At 48.1% G+C, this 21,309-nt stretch overlaps 1 protein-coding gene across 4 annotated transcripts in view; it reads right to left on the bottom strand.

The window, feature by feature from the left end:
* Positions 1-21,309, bottom strand: part of ARNT2 (aryl hydrocarbon receptor nuclear translocator 2) — a 195,872-nt gene that overhangs the window by 148,563 nt on the left and 26,000 nt on the right. The window contains exon 1 of one of the 4 annotated variants that reach the window (XM_060005328.1): positions 14,245-14,339. The exons of 2 other annotated variants lie outside the window; for them this stretch is intronic. The gene's annotated coding sequence lies outside the window, so the exon portion shown is untranslated. Of the gene's footprint in view, positions 1-8,235; positions 8,325-14,244; positions 14,340-21,309 lie in introns of those variants that run through there. One more of the 4 variants, XM_060005329.1, reaches the window with a different exon arrangement.

Genomic DNA, 21,309 nt, shown 5'->3' with positions numbered 1-21,309 from the left:
CCACTTTGTGGAGAGTTCTTGAACTCAGATGACCTTTCCTCAGACCATTAAATGACAAATGCAGTACTCCAGGGGCCTCTCTATCCTGTTTATTGTTCTTGGGAATGACTCCCACAGGGCTCTATTTTCTCAGCCCAACTCTTATTCAGGGCAGAAGGGAAGCAACAGTCTACGAAAATGTATTTCAGAAAGACAGTCTGGGATAAAGACAGGGATCTGGGCCCTTGTTAGTGAAGGAACGTTGGTGATGCTCAGAAGTGTTAAGTTACTGCTCTCTGCCCCCTCCCAGAAACCACGGAGGCATCTGACCGCTGATCCACAGTTATGTCCAAAGACACTGTGTTTAATAAACACACTCTAAGGTCAACCTGAACTACTCCACTCAAAAGATCTGTAGAAGAATTTTACAGTACTAATAAACAAAATCTTAATTTAGCTACTCCACTATGTTCACAAAAATTTGAGAGCTATTAGTTTTTTGTTGTTGTTGTTTTTGGTTTTTTTTAAACTAATGTACACATTGGAAAGTACTCAAGGAGAAAAAAAAAATCCCTTTCTTAAAGCAATCCTCTCCTCTCTAAACAATTCCTGTACTGGATTTGTGACAGCTAGGCAGTATGAACAGCAATGACCTCATAACCTTATATCTGCCTGCTTCTGATAAGAAATCTGTATTTCTTTTCTGCAATGGAGGCTAAAGCATGTTAAGTCCATTAAGTCCCAAAATTAAAAGGCTGAATCACTGCCAGTGCAAACATGGGCGAAAACAGAAGTCACTGCTTCCCAAAGTAAGTCCCACAGAACATCAGGACCTTAAGATTCTCCAGGAAAAAGGGTTGCGTGGTCAAACAGGTTAGGGAAAAGCCACACACTTATCCCCCTTCTCGAAGATTTCAGTGCCCACCAAAAAAACACACCGAGAAGTCCTGATATAAGGACGTTTGTTTACCCGTGACTAAGCCAGCGTATCATAAAGGTCTCTAATGGTGGAAACTCTTAAAATGTGTTCTCCGAACAACTCATGTTCCACGTGACACTAGTTTAAGTATTTTAAAGTCAACTACCTCATTCCTGCCTTTGAGTTAAGGAAACGTCAGGCTGGAGGAGATCTTTGCCATTGTCTGCAGACCTGGAAAGGCCCACCCTTTCCCTGTGTGGTTACCCTCCAGCTCGGAGGTGGGGAGTGGGGAGGAAGGAGTGGAAAACGGAAGGCAATGTGCAGTTAGGAAAGAAGCTGATATCTGTCCCATTTTATTTGGGGAAAACAAAGGTGCAGACGGTGAAGTTCCACAAAAACCCTGGCTATGGGGCAAGGGTTGAGGAATATGGAAAGTCCAATCCTTTCCTCAGACAGATGAGGGAAGCAAGGAAAAAGAGATTAAGTGACTTCCACAGGTGCCCACGGTGGACCAGGGCCCGGGCCAGGGGCAGGCCCAGTCTTGCTGTCACATCAGCATCTTATTCTGCTGGACTGTTTCCCATGATTAAGTTTCACTGGCCCAGAAAAAGAGCCAGCTCTGCGAAGACAGGCCCACACCAGCCTGCCTCCATCAGACCCCGCTAGGTATATTCTTGTGCCCTCCAGGCTTGGTGCGAGATACCAAGTGCACGTGGACAGGCAGACACAAGTAGTTTCTACCACAGAGAAAGTGTATGCTTCATGAAGGCCATGTGGTGGATACGCTGAGCTGGCTACAATCTTTACATGTGATATGCATGTGTCATAGAGCCCATGCACCATGGGATAAGGGGAAGGGAGCAAGGGAGCCTTATATGCAAATATGTCGACATAATTTGCAAATGAGAGGCACATACACATCTCCAGCAAAGGGGGCTGCACGCACAATACAGAAGGATGGCAGCTCACCATCCACAATGTCCAAAACTACCCCCTCCCCCCTCCCGCATTCAAAAAGCATCTCTAAGAAGACCTGACTCATTCTAGGTTTACATTTTCTCCTGTACACTGCATCTGTATATCATGTACCCGTTTCCCTACTGAGACTCAGTGGTTTTTTTCTCTTCTATTTGTATGATCTCTTTTTATGACAAAGATACTAGAGCTTTGCCACATTTTCTGAAAATCTTTTACAATATTTTTCCAATCTGTTGCTTGCTTTTTTAGGTTGAGAGATTTTTTTTTTTTGAGAGAGATTTTTTAATACTAGAGAAAGCTTTAAGAGGTAGAGTTTTAAGATGTATCGGTCAGCTTGGGTTGCCATAACAAAATACCACAGATGGGGCGCCTAAATAAAAGAAATGTATTTTCTCACAGTTCAGGGACTGGGCAGTCCAAGATCAAGGTGCCAGCCAATTTGGGCGCCAGTGAGAATCCTCTTCCTGGTTTACAGACCACCTGCCCTCCGTGTCGTCACATTTTCTCTTCTTCTAAGGCCACCAATCCTAGGGCCCTACTCCTATGACCTCATTTAAACTTAATTACCTCCCATAAGCTCTAGCTTCAAATACAGTCAATGGGGGGTGGGGGTGGGGGTTGGTACGGTTAGGGCTTCAACATATGCATTTTGAGAAGATGATACAATTCAGTCCACAGCATAAGAAAAGATCAATTGTCCTAACCTCATTTATTCGAGTCCTTCCTTTTCCCCATAAGTTTTTTTGATGCTCCCTCTTACATTTTATTTGTACATAGAAAATGTGTCTGTTTCTAGAATATCTATTTCCTTTTTTTGTCAATTACCCAGTTATCTATACTTGCTCTAGTATTGCACCATCATAACACACTTAGTGATGCAAGTTTCTCTCACTGCTCCTACCTTTCAGAATTATCTTTGTTCTTCTGGCTTATTCTTCCATTTAAATTTTAGAATAATTTGATTAAGATATAAAGTTTAACCTCCTTTGGAAATTAATTGGATTATCTTGAACCTACAAATTAATTTTGGAGAAAAGTGACAGTTTTGCAACATTTAGAATTTTCAACAAAGAATTGACATAAGTCTATAATTTACTCAAGACTTCCTTTTTAGCTCAATAAAAAGTCTTGCATTTTCATCATATAGATCCCCCCACTTTCTCATTCAGTTTATTTCTAGGTACTTTGTGATGTTATTACGATGTGATGTTGTGTTGTGTATTATGACCATTGCTACTAGTGTGAATGAGATCTCCTTTCCCAGATTACTTTCTGATTGGTTACTAGCTATGAAGATAATTGTGCTACGATAACTCTGTCATGCTTGATGTCAACTGATTTGACCAGCAGCTAAGATAGGTGTTGCCCTCCCCTCCCTTGCTGTTCTGTGTACGTATCATGCTTTCAAAATTTGGCTACAGAGTTTCTAGGGCCATTGCCATATGTCCTGCCATTTCACCAAATTTTTTAAATTGTTGTAATGATTCATCATTAATTCTTCTGAATTTTCTAATTTTACAAATCCTATGGGGTACAAATAATGATACTATTTTCTCACTTTAAATAGTTAAAGGTTTAATTTCTTTTCATGTCTTATTTCACTGACCAGAACTTCCAGAATATTCAATAATAATGACCAATAACTGGGTACCAGAAAGGCCACAGAGCTTTGCAGCGAAACATACCTGGTTTCAAATCACAACTCAAACAGTTCCTAGCAATAGTCTACTTCAAAGGATCATTTTAAAAATTAAGGATAATGTATATGAAGAGCCTAACACAGTGCCTGGGAGGGAAGAAAACTCTCAGGAAGCAATGATTAAAATTATCATGATTATGGTGATGGTAAGCAAACTTGCTTGGCCCTTGAATTTAATTGTAATGACCTGCTGGTTTAAGACAAATATGCTTTACAACATCAAGGAAATCTACTCCTATCCCATTTTCTTAGTGTTGTCAAGGAACGGATGTCTCATTTTATCAAATGCCATTGTGGTAACTAAAATAGAGTTTTAGGTACGAAACAAACCAAGTGAAAGATGCAACCGATGAGACTAAAATTCACTTTAAAGGTTAAACTTTTCTCTAATGTCTTTTAGGAGCCACTCTTAATACATTCAAATAAAAATATAAAAAACATGTCTCTCTCATCTGTAATCTACATTCATATCTACCAATGTGATCAGCTGTCAGCCTTCTTTGGAAAAATGACAACTGCTCCCCAGATCTGGCAACTTTTTCATGTGACTCGAATATAAGTTACCAAATCTCTAGGACACCCACCCAGGAAAGGTGGCCAGAGGAAGGTCACTCACCAGGTGAGGGTCACCCGGTGAGACCCTCACTCAGAGGTGAGGGTCTCCAAGGCAGAGCCTGGTTTTGTTTTTTTTTTTTTTTTGGCTGCGTTGGGTCTTCACTGCTGCTCTCAGGCTTTCTCTAGTTGCAGCAAGTGAGGGCTACTCTTCATTGCAATGTGAGGGCTTCTCATTTGCGTTGGCTTCTCCTGTTGCAGAGCACAGGCTCTAGGCACATGGGCTTCCAGTAGTTGTGGCCCACGGGTTCAGTAGTTGTGGCTCGCGGGCTCTAGAGTGCAGGCTTAGTTGCTCTGCAGCATGTGGGATCTTCCGGACTAGGGCTCGAACCCGTGTCCCCTGCATTGGGAGGTGGATTCTTAACCACTGTGCCACCAGGGAAGTCTCCGAGCCTGGTATTATACATTTAGATGGAAAGTATCCCCATAAGCCCATTGTTGATTTGCTCCAGGGCTATTGAATTTCACTCCAAAAGGAAGAAAAGTGGAACCTTGACCGTAGCACTGAGCAGAGAGGAAATCGAGTCGGATACCTACTGGGTGACAATGTGGCCATGGTCATACCTTGCCCCTGGGGGTGTACATGAGCACAGCCTTTGTGAAGGATGAGTTGGCAGTACGTGTCAAGAGACATTAAGTTACCCATGCCTCACAAAAGGATGCCACAGCTGTGTGTGTGTGTGTGTGTGTGTGTGTGTGTGTGTGTGTGTGTGTGTACTTAATATATGCACAGAAAAAGACCGGAAGGCAGATACAAGTACATCAATGTGTTAAACTTGGCTATTTTTGTTGTGGGAATTATAGGTGGGTTTTATTTTCTCCTAAAAGCTCTTTTTGTTTTTGAATATACAAGGTTTTTTTCTTCAACAACATGTGTTAATTTAACACTAATCTAATGATGTGTTAATTTAATGACCACAAACAGAGAAATACGTATTTTTAAAGGCTTTCATTGTAAGCCACAGTCGAAAGCATATATAGCTGGAGAGCTAGAAGCAGTGAACGAATGAGACAGAGATAAAGGAAGGGGATACCTTTTTAATAACAAGAGTGTCCAACAATGGAACGGACTGGCTTAATAATAATGATAAACATCCTATACAAAAATATGTAAAATATTTCTGTATAAAGGTAATAAGATTTATGTTGAGTGCTCGCTATGTCCCAAGTTCTTCACGTGTGCTTTACATCCAGCCTACAAGAGAGGTATAAAGTCAACTCGTTTTACAGACGAGGGAACTTGGGCAGAGAGAGGTCAGGGCCATGCCTCGGTCACATGACTGCAAAGCAGCAGAGCCGGCTCTCGCCATTCAGCCACCCCCTGCTGGGCCCTCGCCCCTCAAGGTGCTCAGGCAGAGGCTGGGCGGCCAGCAGACCCCTTCCCCAGGTGGGGTGGGGGCAACCAGAGACGCTGTAACATCAAGACTCTAAATCACAGGCCCAGGTGGAAGCTGCGTGACATGCAGGAAATGTCCATGCTTTGGGGTCACGGGCAAGCTATTCATTATCCCTAAGCTCCAGTTTCCTCATCTATAAAAAAAGGAATATCCCCACATCATGCACAGTTACTGTGGGGATTAAGGAAGATCCCTCATTTAAGACGCCTGGCAGTCTACAAGCCACAGAATGCCAAAGACTGTGGGCAACCACCAGGAGCAATGAGATTGGCATGGAAAAGAGTCTTCCTCAGAGCTTTCAGAAAGAACCAAGCCTGCTGACACTTTGATTTCAAACTTCTAGCCTCCAGACTGTGAGACAATAAATTTCTGTCGTTTAAAAAAAAATAAAGAAGACTGGCAAATAAAAAATAAAAATAACAGATGCCTGGCAGAAGTTATTTCCCCTTTCCCCTTTGACTTTCCCCCCAAGAAAAGAATATTTTTTAAAGCAGACATTGTGTGTGTGTGTATTTTTACCTAACCCTTGAGCAAAACTTAGCTTCTCTGTGCCTCAGTCTTCTATCTATAAAATGGGCATAATAAGAAATAGTAAATCCCTCATGAGGTTGCTATGAGGATTAAAAAAGCTAGTACCCATAAAGCACTTAGAACGATGTCTGGCACACAGTAAGCACTTCTAAGCGTTTGCTAAGTAAAACACACACACAGACACATACAAAACTTACAATCATTTTCTTACGGTAAGGAATTAGGTCACTTCTGTGATTTGATTTCTATGGCTCTGTCTCAAAGGAGTGCAGGAAGGGTGACAGTGGGCCACAGAAGAGGGGGGTGGCCACGGGACTGACTCCTCTGCAGCCCCACGTGCAAAATGCCCCCCAGGGTGATGCTATTACAGGGAGACACGGGGGCTGCCACACACCCGGGCAGCCTGAGCCGCGGTCCTCGTCCTGTGCTGACCTCACACTGCCTCCCTGCTGAGAGCTCTGCCTTTAAGTGGCTGGCCCACCCATAGCCCAGGGAGGGGTCAGCAGACAGGCCCCAAGTGTGCCTCCACCCCCTCTCCCAGGTCTCTGCAGGGCTCCACAGATGCACACCCCCCACCCTGGACTGAGGTGGACACGGCTCCCTCCTCACCACACCGTGCTCTCACCCAGGAGAGCCTCACCTGAGCAGGTGCACGTGCCCCCGTCACAGCCCTGGGACCCCACGGTCCCACACAGCTCCACACTGCCTTCAGAGGGTTCACGAAAGCCAGCAAGGGAGCCCAGAAATCCCGGATGAACCACCCGCGCCCACTTGACTCTGGTTCCCTGTGGGCAACCCAGGCGGGCACTGGCAAGGAATTCCATTGAGAGAAGCGTGGTGGTCATGGTCCGCACCTTGCCTTCCCCCGCAGTTGAGGGCTGACCACACGTAACAAGGAGAGGCTCTAGTGCCACTGAAACATGAACACATCCTACGGACCAGAACACCACGTCAACATGCATATCAATCCTAACAGCAGAGGAGGAACTGTCAACTGTACAAGTAAGAGTTGCCACGTGTAGGGACTTCCCTGGTGGTCCAGCGGGTAAGACTGCACGCTCCCAATGCAAGGGGCCTGGGTTCGCTCCCTGGTTGGGGAATTAGATCCCACGTGTATGCCGCAACTAAGATCCCTCATGCCACAACTAAGGAGCCCACATGCCGCAAGTGAGACCCAGCACAGCCAAATAAATAAATAAATAACATAAATATTAAAAAAAAAAAAAGTTGCCACATGTGGCAAAGTCAGTGCTCCCCTTCGGGTCTCCCCTCAGGGTCTCCTCACCTCCCATTCTCCCTTCAATGCCCCGCAGTCAGGCCTTTGTCCCTGTCACCTGGCTAGGGAGCTGGCATCATCTCAGGGGTCTCATCTCTGCCCCCGCCCTTTTCTGTGGGGCGCAACTGCCCACTCACCATCACCAGCATTCTCTCCTGGGTTGCCAGGGGCCGCATCCCCTCCCTCCCACCTCTCAGGCCCGCCTTCTCCTCTCCTTGGCCAGCTCCCCCTCCTCCAACAGGCCTCCAGGCACTTACACCACTCCCTCTTCTCTGTTCTCCCTCCAGGTGAACCCATTCAAGCACCAGCATCAATACCATTTCTGTGCTGATGATTCCCAAATCCAGTTCTCAAGTCCTGCTGTCACGTCCTAAAGGTCTCTCCATCCTCTGGGTTCTCTGCTGGCCTATCGCAGGGCCTCCTCCTTTGATCCCTCTGCATCTACTCTCCCACTCTTCGCACAGGAGTCTGAGCTGACCAGTCCACCTCTTACTTCTCTCCTCTAGCGGCTTCTCTTTGCTCTCAGCACAAATGTGGAGTTCCCTGCAACGATCAGCCAGTTCCTGTGTGGCCAGGCTGCTGTCCACCTCTCCTACCCACCTCTTCGGCTCTGGCCACACAGCCCTATCAATCTTATGAACACACTGTGTTCCCTCCCACCTCAGGGCCTTTGCACATGCTGTGTCCTGCGGCCAGAAAGCTCTCTTCCATCTCTTCACCAAGTTAACTCCTAACGGTCATTGAGATTCAGCTCAAACATCACTTTTCCAAGGAAGCCTGTCCTTGGCCAATCCCTTCCCCTCCCATTCTAGGTCTGGTCCCTGGTGACTCATTCTTACTGTACCTGTACTTCTCCTGTGAATGAATGAAGGTCACAGCGGTCCAGATGACAGATAACAGGGCCTGAATGATGGAGCCACCCAGAGGGCATTCAGGAGGAAGGAAATGATGTTACTGCCTCAAAATACATGATGTGTCACTGTCAGAGCCCAGAAAGGAAGACTCTAAAAAGCCTTGGTCACCTGATCCTCCTACACTGAGACTGCATGGGGCAAAAAATTTCTGGAGGAGGAAGAAAAATACGGTTGGTTCGGTTGCATATTTACATCTACCACACCATACACTTGATATATGGGGACTCTGCAGCAAAGGAGAGGTGTGATCGCTTACACCTTCCTCTGTCCATTTATTCAGAGGGTCACGCACTAAATAGGCATCTGGTTCTAGTCTGGCTTCATTGCTATGCGACTCAGTTTCCCCATCTATTCTCCAACTAAGAAATGGGGTTAATCAGGACATCCCTTCCTTCTGCAGAAGCTGCTGTAAGAAAATGGGGCCTGTTTCAATTACACACAGCATTTGCAAAGCTCTGATTTTGAGCCAGGAGCTGTGCTACCAGCTGGTCGGTCAGAGATGAAAAGACCCCATCCTGCCGCTGACAGGTTCAGTCTTGAGTGTGATGGAGACCCAGAGCCAGGTAATTTCATACTGAGAGCTGTGTGCTATGCAAGAGACTGGACACTGGGTAGTGGGAAGGACCAGGAAGATCCAAGAAGGCTTCCTGGAGGAGGCCACACCTGTGCTATCCTGGCAATGGACAGCAAACGCTTCAGGGAGGAATGAAGCACGATATAAAAGATGCCCTTTTCCTAAGTGTATTCCTTTGATTGCTCCAGAATTGGTGAACAGACTCATTCATGCCCCTGCTTTGAGGGGCATGCCCTCTTGTTCATGTCCAGTCACTGGCGCTTTCTGGCCTTTTACCCCAACTGCAACTCCCAACAGGATCTAGAATTATTCCCCCACCTCAAATGCAACCGTCTTGTATAGCTCCTTGCTCAGGATCCCTGGTCATAACCAACGACAAATGCACAAATAGACAGAAATATCTCCATCTACAGCAGTCCCACCCCAAATGCCAGTATTGCCCCCAACCCAGGAAATGCTGTTTCCGTTACACACAGGGATGGAATGACTGCCTACCCTTACACAAAGTTGCAGGTTTTCAGCTCATTTCAACTGCAGTACAAGCTGAGGCTTTTGAAAGCTTCACCTGAATACAGAAAACAGATCTAGCTTACAATGCAGCATCTAGCTAAGGACTACTTCACATTTCAGATGCAGACACAGTGTATAGAATTCCTAAAATACAGTACAGGGGGCAAAAACCTGGGGGAAAATGTGAAACTTGAGAGCGTTACAGATGAAAAGAACATGAGGAAATGAAAAAACATTTTGTTCCCTCCCCCACTATTTCATGTGAACCTAAATAAGAAAAATATCCCCTGATCTTCACGTTGCAAAACAATGTTATTGACATGCAAACTCTCACAATACAATGACATAATTTTTTTTTTCTTCTTCTGCAGTACGCAGGCCTCTCACTGTTGTGGCCTCTCCCGTTGCGGAGCATAGGCTCCGGTCGCGCAGGCTCAGCGGCCATGGCTCACGGGCCCAGCCGCTCTGCGGCATGTGGGATCCTCCCGGACCGGGGCACGAACCCGTGTCCCCTGCATCGGCAGGCGGACTCCCAACCGCTGCGCCACCAGAGAAGCCCTGACATCATATTTTAATGAACGTTCAAATAAACAAAACCCAAAAGGGTCTCTCCATGGTTGGGAGGGAGTAAGGGACAGCTAATCAAAGAAAGACGCTCTCGTCACTATTCATTTCTCTTAGAACAATTCTTTTCGCAGAAAGCATAAAAAATTTCACAGCCATACCTTTTCAGAGGGATTAAACAAAGATCTTTCTTCCTTGTGACCAGCACCTTCTTGGGAGAATCTGTTTTCCGTGTAGAAGAAATGTCAGAAACCTCTGGGAGGAAATGAGCTGCATTTGTATTCCGCTCAGAAAATGTCATCACAGATCTGTTTACCTTAACTGTGGACCATGATTCAGCCGTGACAACTGTCTTGCATACTGATCAATTTATTTGCGGCAAAATTTCTAATGTTAACTGCTTACGTTCTGAAAAATTGGTGACTTGGATTTCTTGTGCAACCACAATGTATGTTGAAATCTCTAGATTGTTATCAAAACATGTCAGGCAGAGATCAAAAAAGATTCCTCCTGATGTGCAAGGGAGAAAGGGTCCCTTCCACTTCTGGAAGGAAGGCAGGGCACATGACTCCCAAAGGCACTCCCCAGGTCCTTGCTAGACTTTAACCAGCCGTGTATCCTCTGTAAGGCAGCCCTCATCCAAAGGTGGGCTGGGTGGGGGTCTCTGCAGCAGGGCAGGAGGTGGTAGACATGGGAAGAGATGGCCAGTGGACCCAGGAAAGAAGGAAGAGGCCAGGTCCTTCCTCCATCAGCTCGTGTCTCCCTCCTGGACACAGAGCCCTGGCTGTGGGCCTGAGTCACTCCTAGCCAGCAGGCAGGTTTGGCATTAGGGAACTGGAACCAGTCCCAGGGCAGCCTGGGGAGATGCCCTCCCACCTCAGCTAGCAATGCTGGCTTACGCAGAGCCCTGCTCCCTGGCCCGAGTGGGCAGTGCTGTGCCCTTTGGAACACGGACACTGCACCAGAGCCCACTAGGGCGTTAGCACCTGTATTCCCACTAGTGTCCAAGCCCACCTTCCTGGCTGAAGGCCCTGCATCCCTGCCTTGAACTTTACAAAAAGGGTAAAACACACAGACCCAAGAAGAAGACGGACAACCAACAATCCCAGAGGAAGAAAGGCAGGGAGGTTACCGATGAGGTTATGATTCTGGAGGAAGACAGGAGAAGTGAGCTCCACACTCAATCTGGCCGCCTTCTGGGACATGTATATATATATATATATATATATATATATAACCACAACGGGGCCTCCACCACGAATTGTCCCATGCTTGAGTCAAATACGACAGCCAGAGACCATCAGAGGGAAGTGGGTCTCATCTGTCAGGCAGAAGACAGGCCAGGTCGCCTGGGCTGTAGGCTCGGGGTCTGTCAGTGGACAGGATGCCCTTGAGAGCGTCTTAGAGGGATCTTCAGTTAAAATCCAGGCTGTGGTTGAAGGAAACTCTTTGAGGCAGGAGGAGACATGAATATACGTGAGAGACCTTCCTGTATGAAACGGAAGAGGCCAATTCTTGATTACTGCCAAGGCCTTGGCACGGCGACCAAGGATATGAAGGGTAAGGGAAGAAAGGAATGACTCGCATGCGTGCTGACTGTCCAAATACAGTCTGAAGTTGAAAAGAAACCAAATGAACTCAAACATCTGACATAAAGTGAAAAGCTAATAAATTATGGAATACCCACACAGATAAAAAAACACTCAGCCATTAAATATTATGATTTCAAAGAATAATGTTACAGGAAAATGCTAAGGGTACACATTCATAGAGCAGGATACAAAAGCTCAGAGGCGAACATACATCTGTCAGGGATTCATCAAAATTCAGCTTCAGTCACAGTATTTGCCCTGCTTCTGAACGAATGCCTCGACCTTTGAAAGGACGAGCAGTGGAATACCGATTTCAGGATCGTTTCTGGCGTCCCTGACTTGTGGGTAATCAATGACCCTATAATCACATGGGTCGCTATCGTCATCTACATCTATAGTATATCAACAGCAATCCCAAAACAAGGCATGCCACACAAACTTACTGTTCAAGTCTGAATGTTCACTTTCAAACGTAAATAGGCATTCTAGACGAACTAAGATTGAAAAGCTCCTTGTATATATGTTTCAATTCTCCCTATCAGATGGTTTATAAATATATTGTTGCAGGAGTATAATGTGTCATAATTCATTGCCATAGGCTGAAAGCTATTAATTTTACGTGCAAAACCAATTATTAAGAATTTTCAAATACTTAAATGTAAGAGAAAATGGGGAAATGATACAAATATTAAGGGAGAATGCATTAGCTTGTTGCCTTTAGGAAGACTGTTATATCCTTTTTGAGCTAAGATGTCTATAGAACCATAAATAATAATACAAAGCAGAATAAAAGAGATTATCAGAGTATGCTGTAATTAATATTTTTTTTTTAGAGATTTTGAAAGACTGCTTTTTAAAATTTATTTATTTTTGGCTGCGTTGGGTCTTTGTTGCTGCGCGTGGGCTTTCTCTAGTTGCAGCGAGCGGGGGATACTTTTCGTTGTGGTGCATGGGGTTCTCATTGTGGTGGCTTCTCTAGTTGCGGAGCACAGGCTCTAGGCACGCAGGCTTCAGTAGTTGTGGCACACGGGCTCTAGAGCGCAGGCTCAGTAGTTGTGGTGCACGGCCTTAGTTGCTCCGCAGCATGTGGGATCTTCCCGGACCAGGGCTCGAACCCGTGTCCCCTGCATTGGCAGGCAGATTCTTAACTACTGCGCCACCAGGGAAGCCCTGTAATTAATATCTTTGTGGAGTTGTTTGGTATATGTACTGGCCTTCATAGCAATAAACTGTCGAGATTTTAAATTTTTACAATTTATCTGTTTAGGCCATGCATCTTTCAAGGAAAATTCTTATTTGGAAGTTTTCATATATGTACAAGGATGAATTAGTAGCCAGTTTTGTCAACTTTGCTACCTCCAAACTGCATGAGAGAAAACCTTCAAAATCAAGTACACCAGGCTGATCTAGAGGAAATCATCAACAATCTAGATGCAATTAAGAAAACAAAGAGAAAAAAGAGAGGTGTTAGGGAAATATGAAGTCCGCCTGATACCTCTCGTTCCTCCCCCAAACTCAACTGCAAACGAACATCTATTTAGTATCACCGACTGCAGCATGATGAACACAGGAGCAATCAGCCGTGAACAGTGCCCATATATTATTCTGAGTCAGATGTCAACCTTTTACAATGTAACTACTACTAATAAATAATAAAATAGCAATAAAACCTATTTTTGTAAAATGTCTGGCTTTCACTCAACGATGGTGATATTCAGCTCCAGCCTCAAACACAACCAAACGTTGACTTTGATGCTCAGAGATTCAGCATTAGGTCCAATGGATTTAATTCAATGCACCTTTAATACACACATACAGCAGAGAAAGATTCTGTGCGTGTGTCTGTATGTGTGTGTGTGTCTTGAGGTCAGTACACTAAAAAGGGGACAAAGCTATATTTGAATGGTCAGATTACCTGTGATTTTTATTTCCCACTTACCATTTTTTGTATCTCTAAGTTGTTACAATTTAGAATACAGTACTCTTATGATGGGGGTACAATGCAAGTGGTTGATTTGAAAGTGAAGGAGCAGGCGTGGGATGCTGGACCCGTGGGCGGGCTGCTTGGGAACTTAGAGCACGGAGCTGGGAAGTGGAACAGAGGCCGGCAGGTGGGAAGTCGTGCAGCACCTAGAGCTGAGCAAGCTCGCCCTGGAGGAAGGGGAAGGGGTGGTGGGTGGGAAGGGGGCGCGGCTCCAAGATGAAGTACCTGCTGAGTCCCACAGCAGGGCTGTGAGAGAAGTACCACCATCCCCATTTCCCAGGTGAGACAGTATTTATTCTTTTCTGATGAGAACAGTAGTAAATATACGTGGTCAACAATCTGAAATATTCAGGAAAGTGGAAAGAACGGGGAGATGGGGCCAGACAAGAGGAGAGGAGAAAAACAGGAGGAGAGAAACAGAGAAGGTGAGACTCCAGCCAAGAAATACTGGGAAAGTAGTCATTCGAGCTGAGGGACATGCTGCCGCCAACTCAGAAGCGGGGACGAGGGACAGCGGTGGCCAGAGGCCTGGGCCTGCCCCTTATCCCCCACCCCCAGTCCATGACTTCTCCATGCCCGTGGGCCGTGGGGAGCGAAGGCCCACTTCCCTGCACACACAGGGGGCCGGTCATTCCAGTTGGGACCATTCAGAACCAGGACCTGGTCCTGAACTCCTCACAGCTGTGCCCGCCTTCAAACACACCCCGACGCTTACCTAGTATTTGGTCCCAGGCACGGTGTAGGCGGTGAATACGGAGAAAGGCAAGAGGGAGCCTGACAATGGGAGGGAAGAGGGACCAGCAAAGAGCCCAGGACACGTGGCTGTGTGAGAAGGGACACACAGGTAAGTTCACAGAGCCCCGGGAACTGAGGTGTCAGCACACCCACACCGCAAGCAGCAACGCCTGGGAAAGGTCCAGAGGCTCTGGAGGCAATGAGCCGGCGCACTCGTGGTGAACACTGTTTACCCAGTGAGCGACGGACAAAGCGAGTCAGACTAGAGTCTCAGAGATACCGCGGCCTTATCAATCCTCATCCAAACAAGGACACTTTTGACAGAGAGTGGCACATATACTAAACCAGACCGCACGCAGCTGTGTGTGGACGCCAGGTCCTGGACGCCACAGTGAAAGGGGTGGGTAACACCTCTGGCGCCAGGACCCATATACTATGAGCAAACGCACCCCCACCAGGACACTAGATGGTTAATGATCTGGGGGATGTGGGTCACCTGGGAACACCACTGCCGAGTTTAGACTCCCCGAACCGCCCAGCAAGCAACACTTCCGAACCTTCACTCAAACCCTAAGGAGGCGGCACTGTGACGGAGACCCCTGGAGGCACGGGGCGGAAGCAAGATCATGCTGTTACAATATGTCATTTGCTGAGCATGGGTCTCTAGTCCCCGAGGGCAGGGAGCAGTGTCTATTCATTTTTCTTAGGGACTCGACACATCTTTCAACGACTGCCATGCTCTCCTTGTTGCCATGTTTGAGATGAACTGGGTCCCGTAGAACAGGGTTCCTGGAAGCCTTGCTGAATGCTCAGATCCTAATTGCTCTTCTGAGTGATGTACCCACCTGTTATAGACTGCTTTGTGTCCCCCCAAACTTCATATGTTGAAACCCTCATCCCAGTGGAATGGTATTTGGAGGTGGGGCCTTTGGGAGGTCATTAGGTCCTAGGGATGGGGCCCTCATGATGGAATTAGTTTCTTTGTAAGCAGAGACAGGAGAGAGCTTGCTTCCTCTCCCTGTCTCTCTGCTCCCAGCCACGAGGACACAGCAAGGGGGAAAGAGGCCAGCGCCTTGATCTTGGACTTCCCAGCCTCCAGAACCGTCAGAAATAAATGTCTGCTGTTTAAGCCGCTGGTCTATGGTATTCTTGTTATAGCAGTTTAAACAGTCTAAAACACCACCTCTGGCCTGAAAGTCAACGAGAAACAGAGTGCCTGTCTGGTGAGAAGTTGGGACTTCAGCTACAGCTGGCTCGCCCAGGCTGGACGAAGCCCCCGCCACGTCCTCGGGTAAAGACAGGAGGGGGAAGCTCTATAATGGTGAGAGCTGGGCAGAGACAGGGAAGGACGAAGGAAGGGGGTGACTTGGGTGAAGACAGTGGAGGTTTCCTGGACACCTGGATGGAGGTCATTTGCTCAATGGTGCAGAGCATCATAGATGGGACGCCCAGGCCCCTCAGTACATACATTTCACGTGAATGAATGAATGGGTGGAGGAATTAATTTTACTCTGAGTGCTGCTCCAAGGGGCACATAAAAGGTTCTCAATTATTCAGGTGCAAAATCAGTGGCAAGTAACCAATGGCAGCTTCGAAGCCGTCTCTGGAGCCCACACACCACCCATGTCTGACCCGGTAACGACCTTGGATAGAGTATCCTTATGACTGCCCGCTCCCTGTGGAGGGAGAGAGGGGAGGAAGCAGGCGCGAGACAGAGGAGTGTGGTGAGAAAGACGCACAGGAGGCACTGCTGTTTGGATTGGGAGGAAGTGGAACGGATGAGAAGCGGGGGGAAGGGAGGACGGGGACCCCGCAGTGAAAGGAAGCCAGTTCAAAAGCCTGAATGGCCCCTGCTCAGCAGCAGTGGGTTCTGCCGTCCCCAAAGCAAGAGCACCAGACAGTGGCTCTTCTTGGGGGTGGGGGGGGCGGTTCCTATGCCCTGAATCTTGGAGCCTAAGGGTTCCTGAACACTGAAAACCAAAATATAAGGGAGCAAGTGCTACAGCCCAGAGACGGAGGAAGCCCAGGGGGAGAGCCGGCAGCTGGAGAGGCACGCTGCGCATCTGAGAAAAGCGGCCTGGAGGTAAATGCAGGAGGGAGGACACAGGGCCAGGAGGAGCCATGCTGGCCACCTGCTGTGTCTGCAGACACCAAGGGATGGGGAGCTCCCTGGACAGTGGGCTTTGGGGAGTGTAAAAGTCATCCCGGGGGCTTCCCTGGTGGCGCAGTGGTTGAAAGTCCGCCTGCCGATGCAGGGGACGCGGGTTCATGCCCCGGTCTGGGAAGATCCCACATGCCGCAGAGCGGCTAGGCCCGTGAGCCATGGCCGCTCGGCCTGCACGTCCGGAGCCTGTGCTCCGCAACGGGAGAGGCCGCAACAGTGAGAGGCCCGCGTACCGCAAAAAAAAAAAAAAAAAAAAAAAAAAAAAAAAAAAAAAAGTCATCCCGGGAGGGATGGGCATGAGCGGGTGAACACACCCCACTGGTACCAGCAGCTCACCTGCAGGTAGAGTCCAGGTGCGGCCTCACGGGAGAAGGACTTGGAAAGAATCAAGGAGAAGGTGGCCTTGGACGTTCCCACCTGCTATGTGCTCTGCCCACCCGCCACCTTGCACCCAGGACTTCAGAAAAAGTCATGACTTACTTCACTCTGAATGACAGTCTCTAGGTCCATCAGAGTGAAGTACGTCAGGAAGAGAAAAACAAACACAGTATGCTAACACATATACATGGAATCTAAAAAAAATGGTCATGAAGAACCTAAGATGCAGACCTACTAGAGAATGGACTTGAGGACACGGGGAGGGGCAAGGGTAAGCCGGGACGAAGTGAGAGAGTGGCATGGACATATATACACTACCAAACATAAAATAGATATCTAGTGGGAAGCAGCTGCATAGCACAGGGAGATCAGCTCGGTGCTTTGTGACCACCTAGAGGGGTGGGATAGGGAGGGTGGGAGGGAGGGAGATGCAAGAGGGAGGAGATATGGGGACATATGTATATGTATAACTGATTCACTTTGTTATAAAGCAGAAACTGACACACCATTGGAAAGCAATTATACCCCAATAAAGATGTTAAAAAAAAAAAGAAAAAGTCATGTAAAATCTCCTTGAGGCACCACTTTTTACCTCTCTAGTCTAAGCTCCTGGTTACCCGCCTGCTTACCTCCACCGTCCTGCTCCTGTACATTTCCTTCCCCTCCCTCCTCTCCTCTCCCTCCCCACCTCTTCCACTCCCCTTCCCTTGCACTCCTGCTGCATTACTGCCCCCCCTTGAGCCCCTCCCTCTCCACCCCTTGTCAATTTTCTCTTGACCCCTCCCTCTGTCCCTTGCTTGCTGGTCCCACTTCTCAGCCCTTTGACATCTCTGATTCCCGCCAACCCTCTCCCTGACACAAAAGCATATGCCCACCTTCACCTAAACTCTCTCCTTCTGAGGTCCCTCTGCCCTGGTATTGTCCCTCGGGACTCTATCTCTGGCTTCAAGTTTTCAGGTGCGGTCACATGCGACTGTGTGACTCCACATAGAGGTGAATGTCAATGAGGTAAACTTTCCATAGGAAAACGCAGCAGAGAAAAGCAATATTGTTACACACCCTCAAGTCTATAGACGTCCAGTGTCATGCTGTCGCCTGGGGAAGGACCAGCGTTTCTCATTCAGGAAATCTTGTCAAACAGGAACAAAAAAAAAAGAAAAACGCGTCTCATTCTTTAAGTGCAATTCTTCTCATTCTTTACATGCCTTTACTTGAAAAAGAAGAAAAAAAAAATGGGAACACACCCCACAAAAAGGTGATTAAGGAAATCACTATCCTTCCAGAGATATAAAATCTCCTTTGAAAAGTTTTATGAAACAAAGTGGTTTCCCTGTTGAATATATTCCTTGATGAATGTAATTCACCCATCATGCGAGAAACACGTTGTGCCTTCAGTTTCACACAGCGAGTGACCACAAATACAAAATGTGCAAAGGAGTAACAATGTTTACATGCAAGGCATTAAAGTCGGTTTTCTTTTCAAAGTGATTACTGTATTGTTTTTGTGCTCCTTGGTACCAAAAACCAAATGGATTTGTTCCCCGTGGCCCAATTTCTGCCAGGACCCTGATCCTTGAAGGGCGGAGTGGGTGAGCTCCTGGTGAAGGAGCTACTGAGGTTTCCTAGAACCATGGAAAGCTTGGGCTGGAGAGGCCTTCGGTGATCATGAGACCACACTCTACTTATAGATGAAGACCCCAGGCTCCAAGAGCTCATGGGAACGTCACTCTGTGTCTCAGAGGCTCTGGCCCAAGCGGAGAAGTCCCCCTCAGTCCAGACCATCTAAGCCAGAGGTCGGCACACTTCTTCCGTGAGGGGTCAGCGAGTAGATATCTCGGGCTTTGCAGGCCACGGTTTCTGTGGCAACTACTCATCTCTGAGGTTATGGTCCCCAAACAGCCATAGATGGTATGTAAATGAGTGGCTTTGGCTGTGTGCCAACTTATCAAATGATACTTGAATTTCATATAATTTTCACATTTTGCAGTATTATTCTTCTGTGGGCTTTTTTCCCCCAACCGTTTAAAAATGTAAAAATCATTCTTAGCTTGTGGGCCATAGAAAAATAGGAGGCAGGCCAGATGTTTTCCATCAGCCACTATTTGCAACCTCTGGTCTAAGCAAATGAGCCCAAGTCTCCTGCCGAAGCAGGTCCCAGGAGAACCTGAGGAACCTTCTACCTCTAATGCAGCTGACGGTGGGCACGGCACTGCCCTCCCACTGTGCCCCAGAGATGCCGGCGAACACAGCAAGTGTGTGTATTTCATCACGGTCCACACCCAAAAGAGTAGTAGTTAGATGGGAAACAGATGTTGCATTTTTACCTATTGAGAAAACCCCCAATCTCTGAGGCTGAGCTCCCAGGAGGGCTCCACCAAGTCAAACCCTCACGAGGTCTGTGGTCAGTTCCATCAGGCCACCTGAGAAGGGGACCGGGGCCACCACACCTGGACTTGACCCCGAGGCAGAGGAGGGGTCCAGGCAGAGATCAAGGGGTGGCTGGTCATTTCAGAGAGCTGCTTCTACTGCTTGGCCTCCTGCAAGATGATCCCCACCCAGCAGGCCACCCACGCATGGCCAGAGAGGGCTTCAGCCCCTGGGTGATCTTTCAAGGAGGATGAGGGATGCAGAGCCTGCCCTCGGCACCAAGACCAGCAGGAGCTGCCAACAGCAGTGCAGGCAGTGAGAGAAGGCTGCAGAGCCCTGCAGAAGCAGCTGGATGAGTGGGAACAGCTCGGGCTGGGGGCTGAGAAACAGCTGGCTGGGTTGCAGAACCAGGGTCCTGGCAGTAAGCGATGGGGCTGTCCTGGCCACGAGGCCTGAGGGGAAAATGCACAAGGAGAGGACAGAAGATGAAGCAACAGAGAGAGAGGAACCGGTCCTGGACTGCAAGAAGCGCCGGCCAAGCTGCTTCCGCCCATCCCCACCCATAGCCCCGACGAGGGACGGTCCTGAAACGGGCGTTCTGGGAGGAGGCTCAGAGCAGGCAGGGCCCCTCCGTGCCGCCTTCAGGATCCTAAAGGCAGCCCCGCAGCTACCGGGGAAAGGAAAGGCCAACGGGCTTTCAGAGGAAAGGCGCTGGCGGGAAGAGGGCCTCAGGAAGACTGCCCTGGAGATGGCGGACGGGGTGAGGGGGGGCTGGTCCTCCCGTGACCGGGACATGGGCAGGAGCAACGGCCATAAAGACTCCATGCAACCCATCATAACCCTGCTGTTCCCGGCAACCCACCTGTCGGAAGAGAGCCAGGGCCTCTGGAAGGAGACCTTGCGGAGCAGGCAGACGGCCTGCCAATTGCAGGGCCTGGGCTGCTGACTTTGCAGGGACAATTCGGGGTTTGAGTCTGGTTTCGTTGTTGCCTTTGCAGTAAGTCCCCTACATACAAACAAGTTCCGTTCCGAGAGCGCGTTCGTAAGTGCAACAAAGTTAGGTACCCAACTAACACAACCGGCTGTATAGTACTGTACTGTAATAGGTTTATAATACTTTTCACACAAATAATACATAAAAAAGAAACAAAAAAATAAAAAAAACATTTTTAATCCTACAGTACGGTACCTTGAAAAGTACAGTACCAGCTACATCACTGCTGTTTTTATGTTTGCTTCTGGCCCTCCTGGGTTTGAAATAAAGATACTCTACTCTAAACAGTACTGTACAGTAAAGTACACAAAAGCACAACCACTTGTACAGGATACACATACGTGACAATGTTCGCCAGACACGTGAACTAACTTACGTGACTGGATGTGCGAACGCACGTTCACATCTTTGAAAGTTCGCAACCTGAAGGTACATGTGTAGGGGACTTACTGCATTGGAGGGATGGGGTGGTGGTGACAGGTGATGATTGTTTTTCTTCAGAAGAATTCCACTGCATGGTTCTCCTGACTGCTGCCCACTGCCCCACGGCGGGAGGTCACGGGGGCGGGGGGTGTGATACTGGATCCTGGTGAATGATATCAATGAAGACGAGCAGAGTGTCGGCTGGTGGAAAACTCCCCTAGGACATGGTCTGGGGCAGGAGAATGTGGGATTCATCCCTGTGCACGCACCACCCAGAAAGGGCCCAGCACAGAGCGGGGCAGACTGAGCTCGTGGGTGAGCTGACCAGGAAAAGCTGCACAGGCTCTCCCAGGTACACCGTCCTCCCCCCACCCAAGGTCTGGACCGGCTGCCTAAGTGACTGTTTTCAAGTTTCTGGCGGTGGGGGGGATGGGGGGAGGATATTATGACCCTCATTCCCACATTCCCAACCCTGACGATTTCTCTGTGTCACTAAAGCTAAACAGACCACCCGAGCAGAGCAAAACCCCAAGGTCACAACCAACCTGAAGCATCAGGCAGATCCAGGCCTTCAAAGACATCAGGAGAAGGGTATGGAGAAGCCAGGAAGGAGAGCCTGAAACCATTTACACGTCAAATCTGAGACCGGCGGTGGTGGCATCTGGGGTCCTCTGGGCTCTGTCTCCTCTGGGCTTGTTCTTCCTGGCTCTGGGGTATCC

This window comes from Delphinus delphis, chromosome 2 (assembly GCF_949987515.2).
Source record: "Delphinus delphis chromosome 2, mDelDel1.2, whole genome shotgun sequence".
Classification (NCBI taxonomy): Eukaryota; Metazoa; Chordata; class Mammalia; order Artiodactyla; family Delphinidae; genus Delphinus; species Delphinus delphis.
This window is presented reverse-complemented; position numbering and strand designations above follow the sequence as displayed.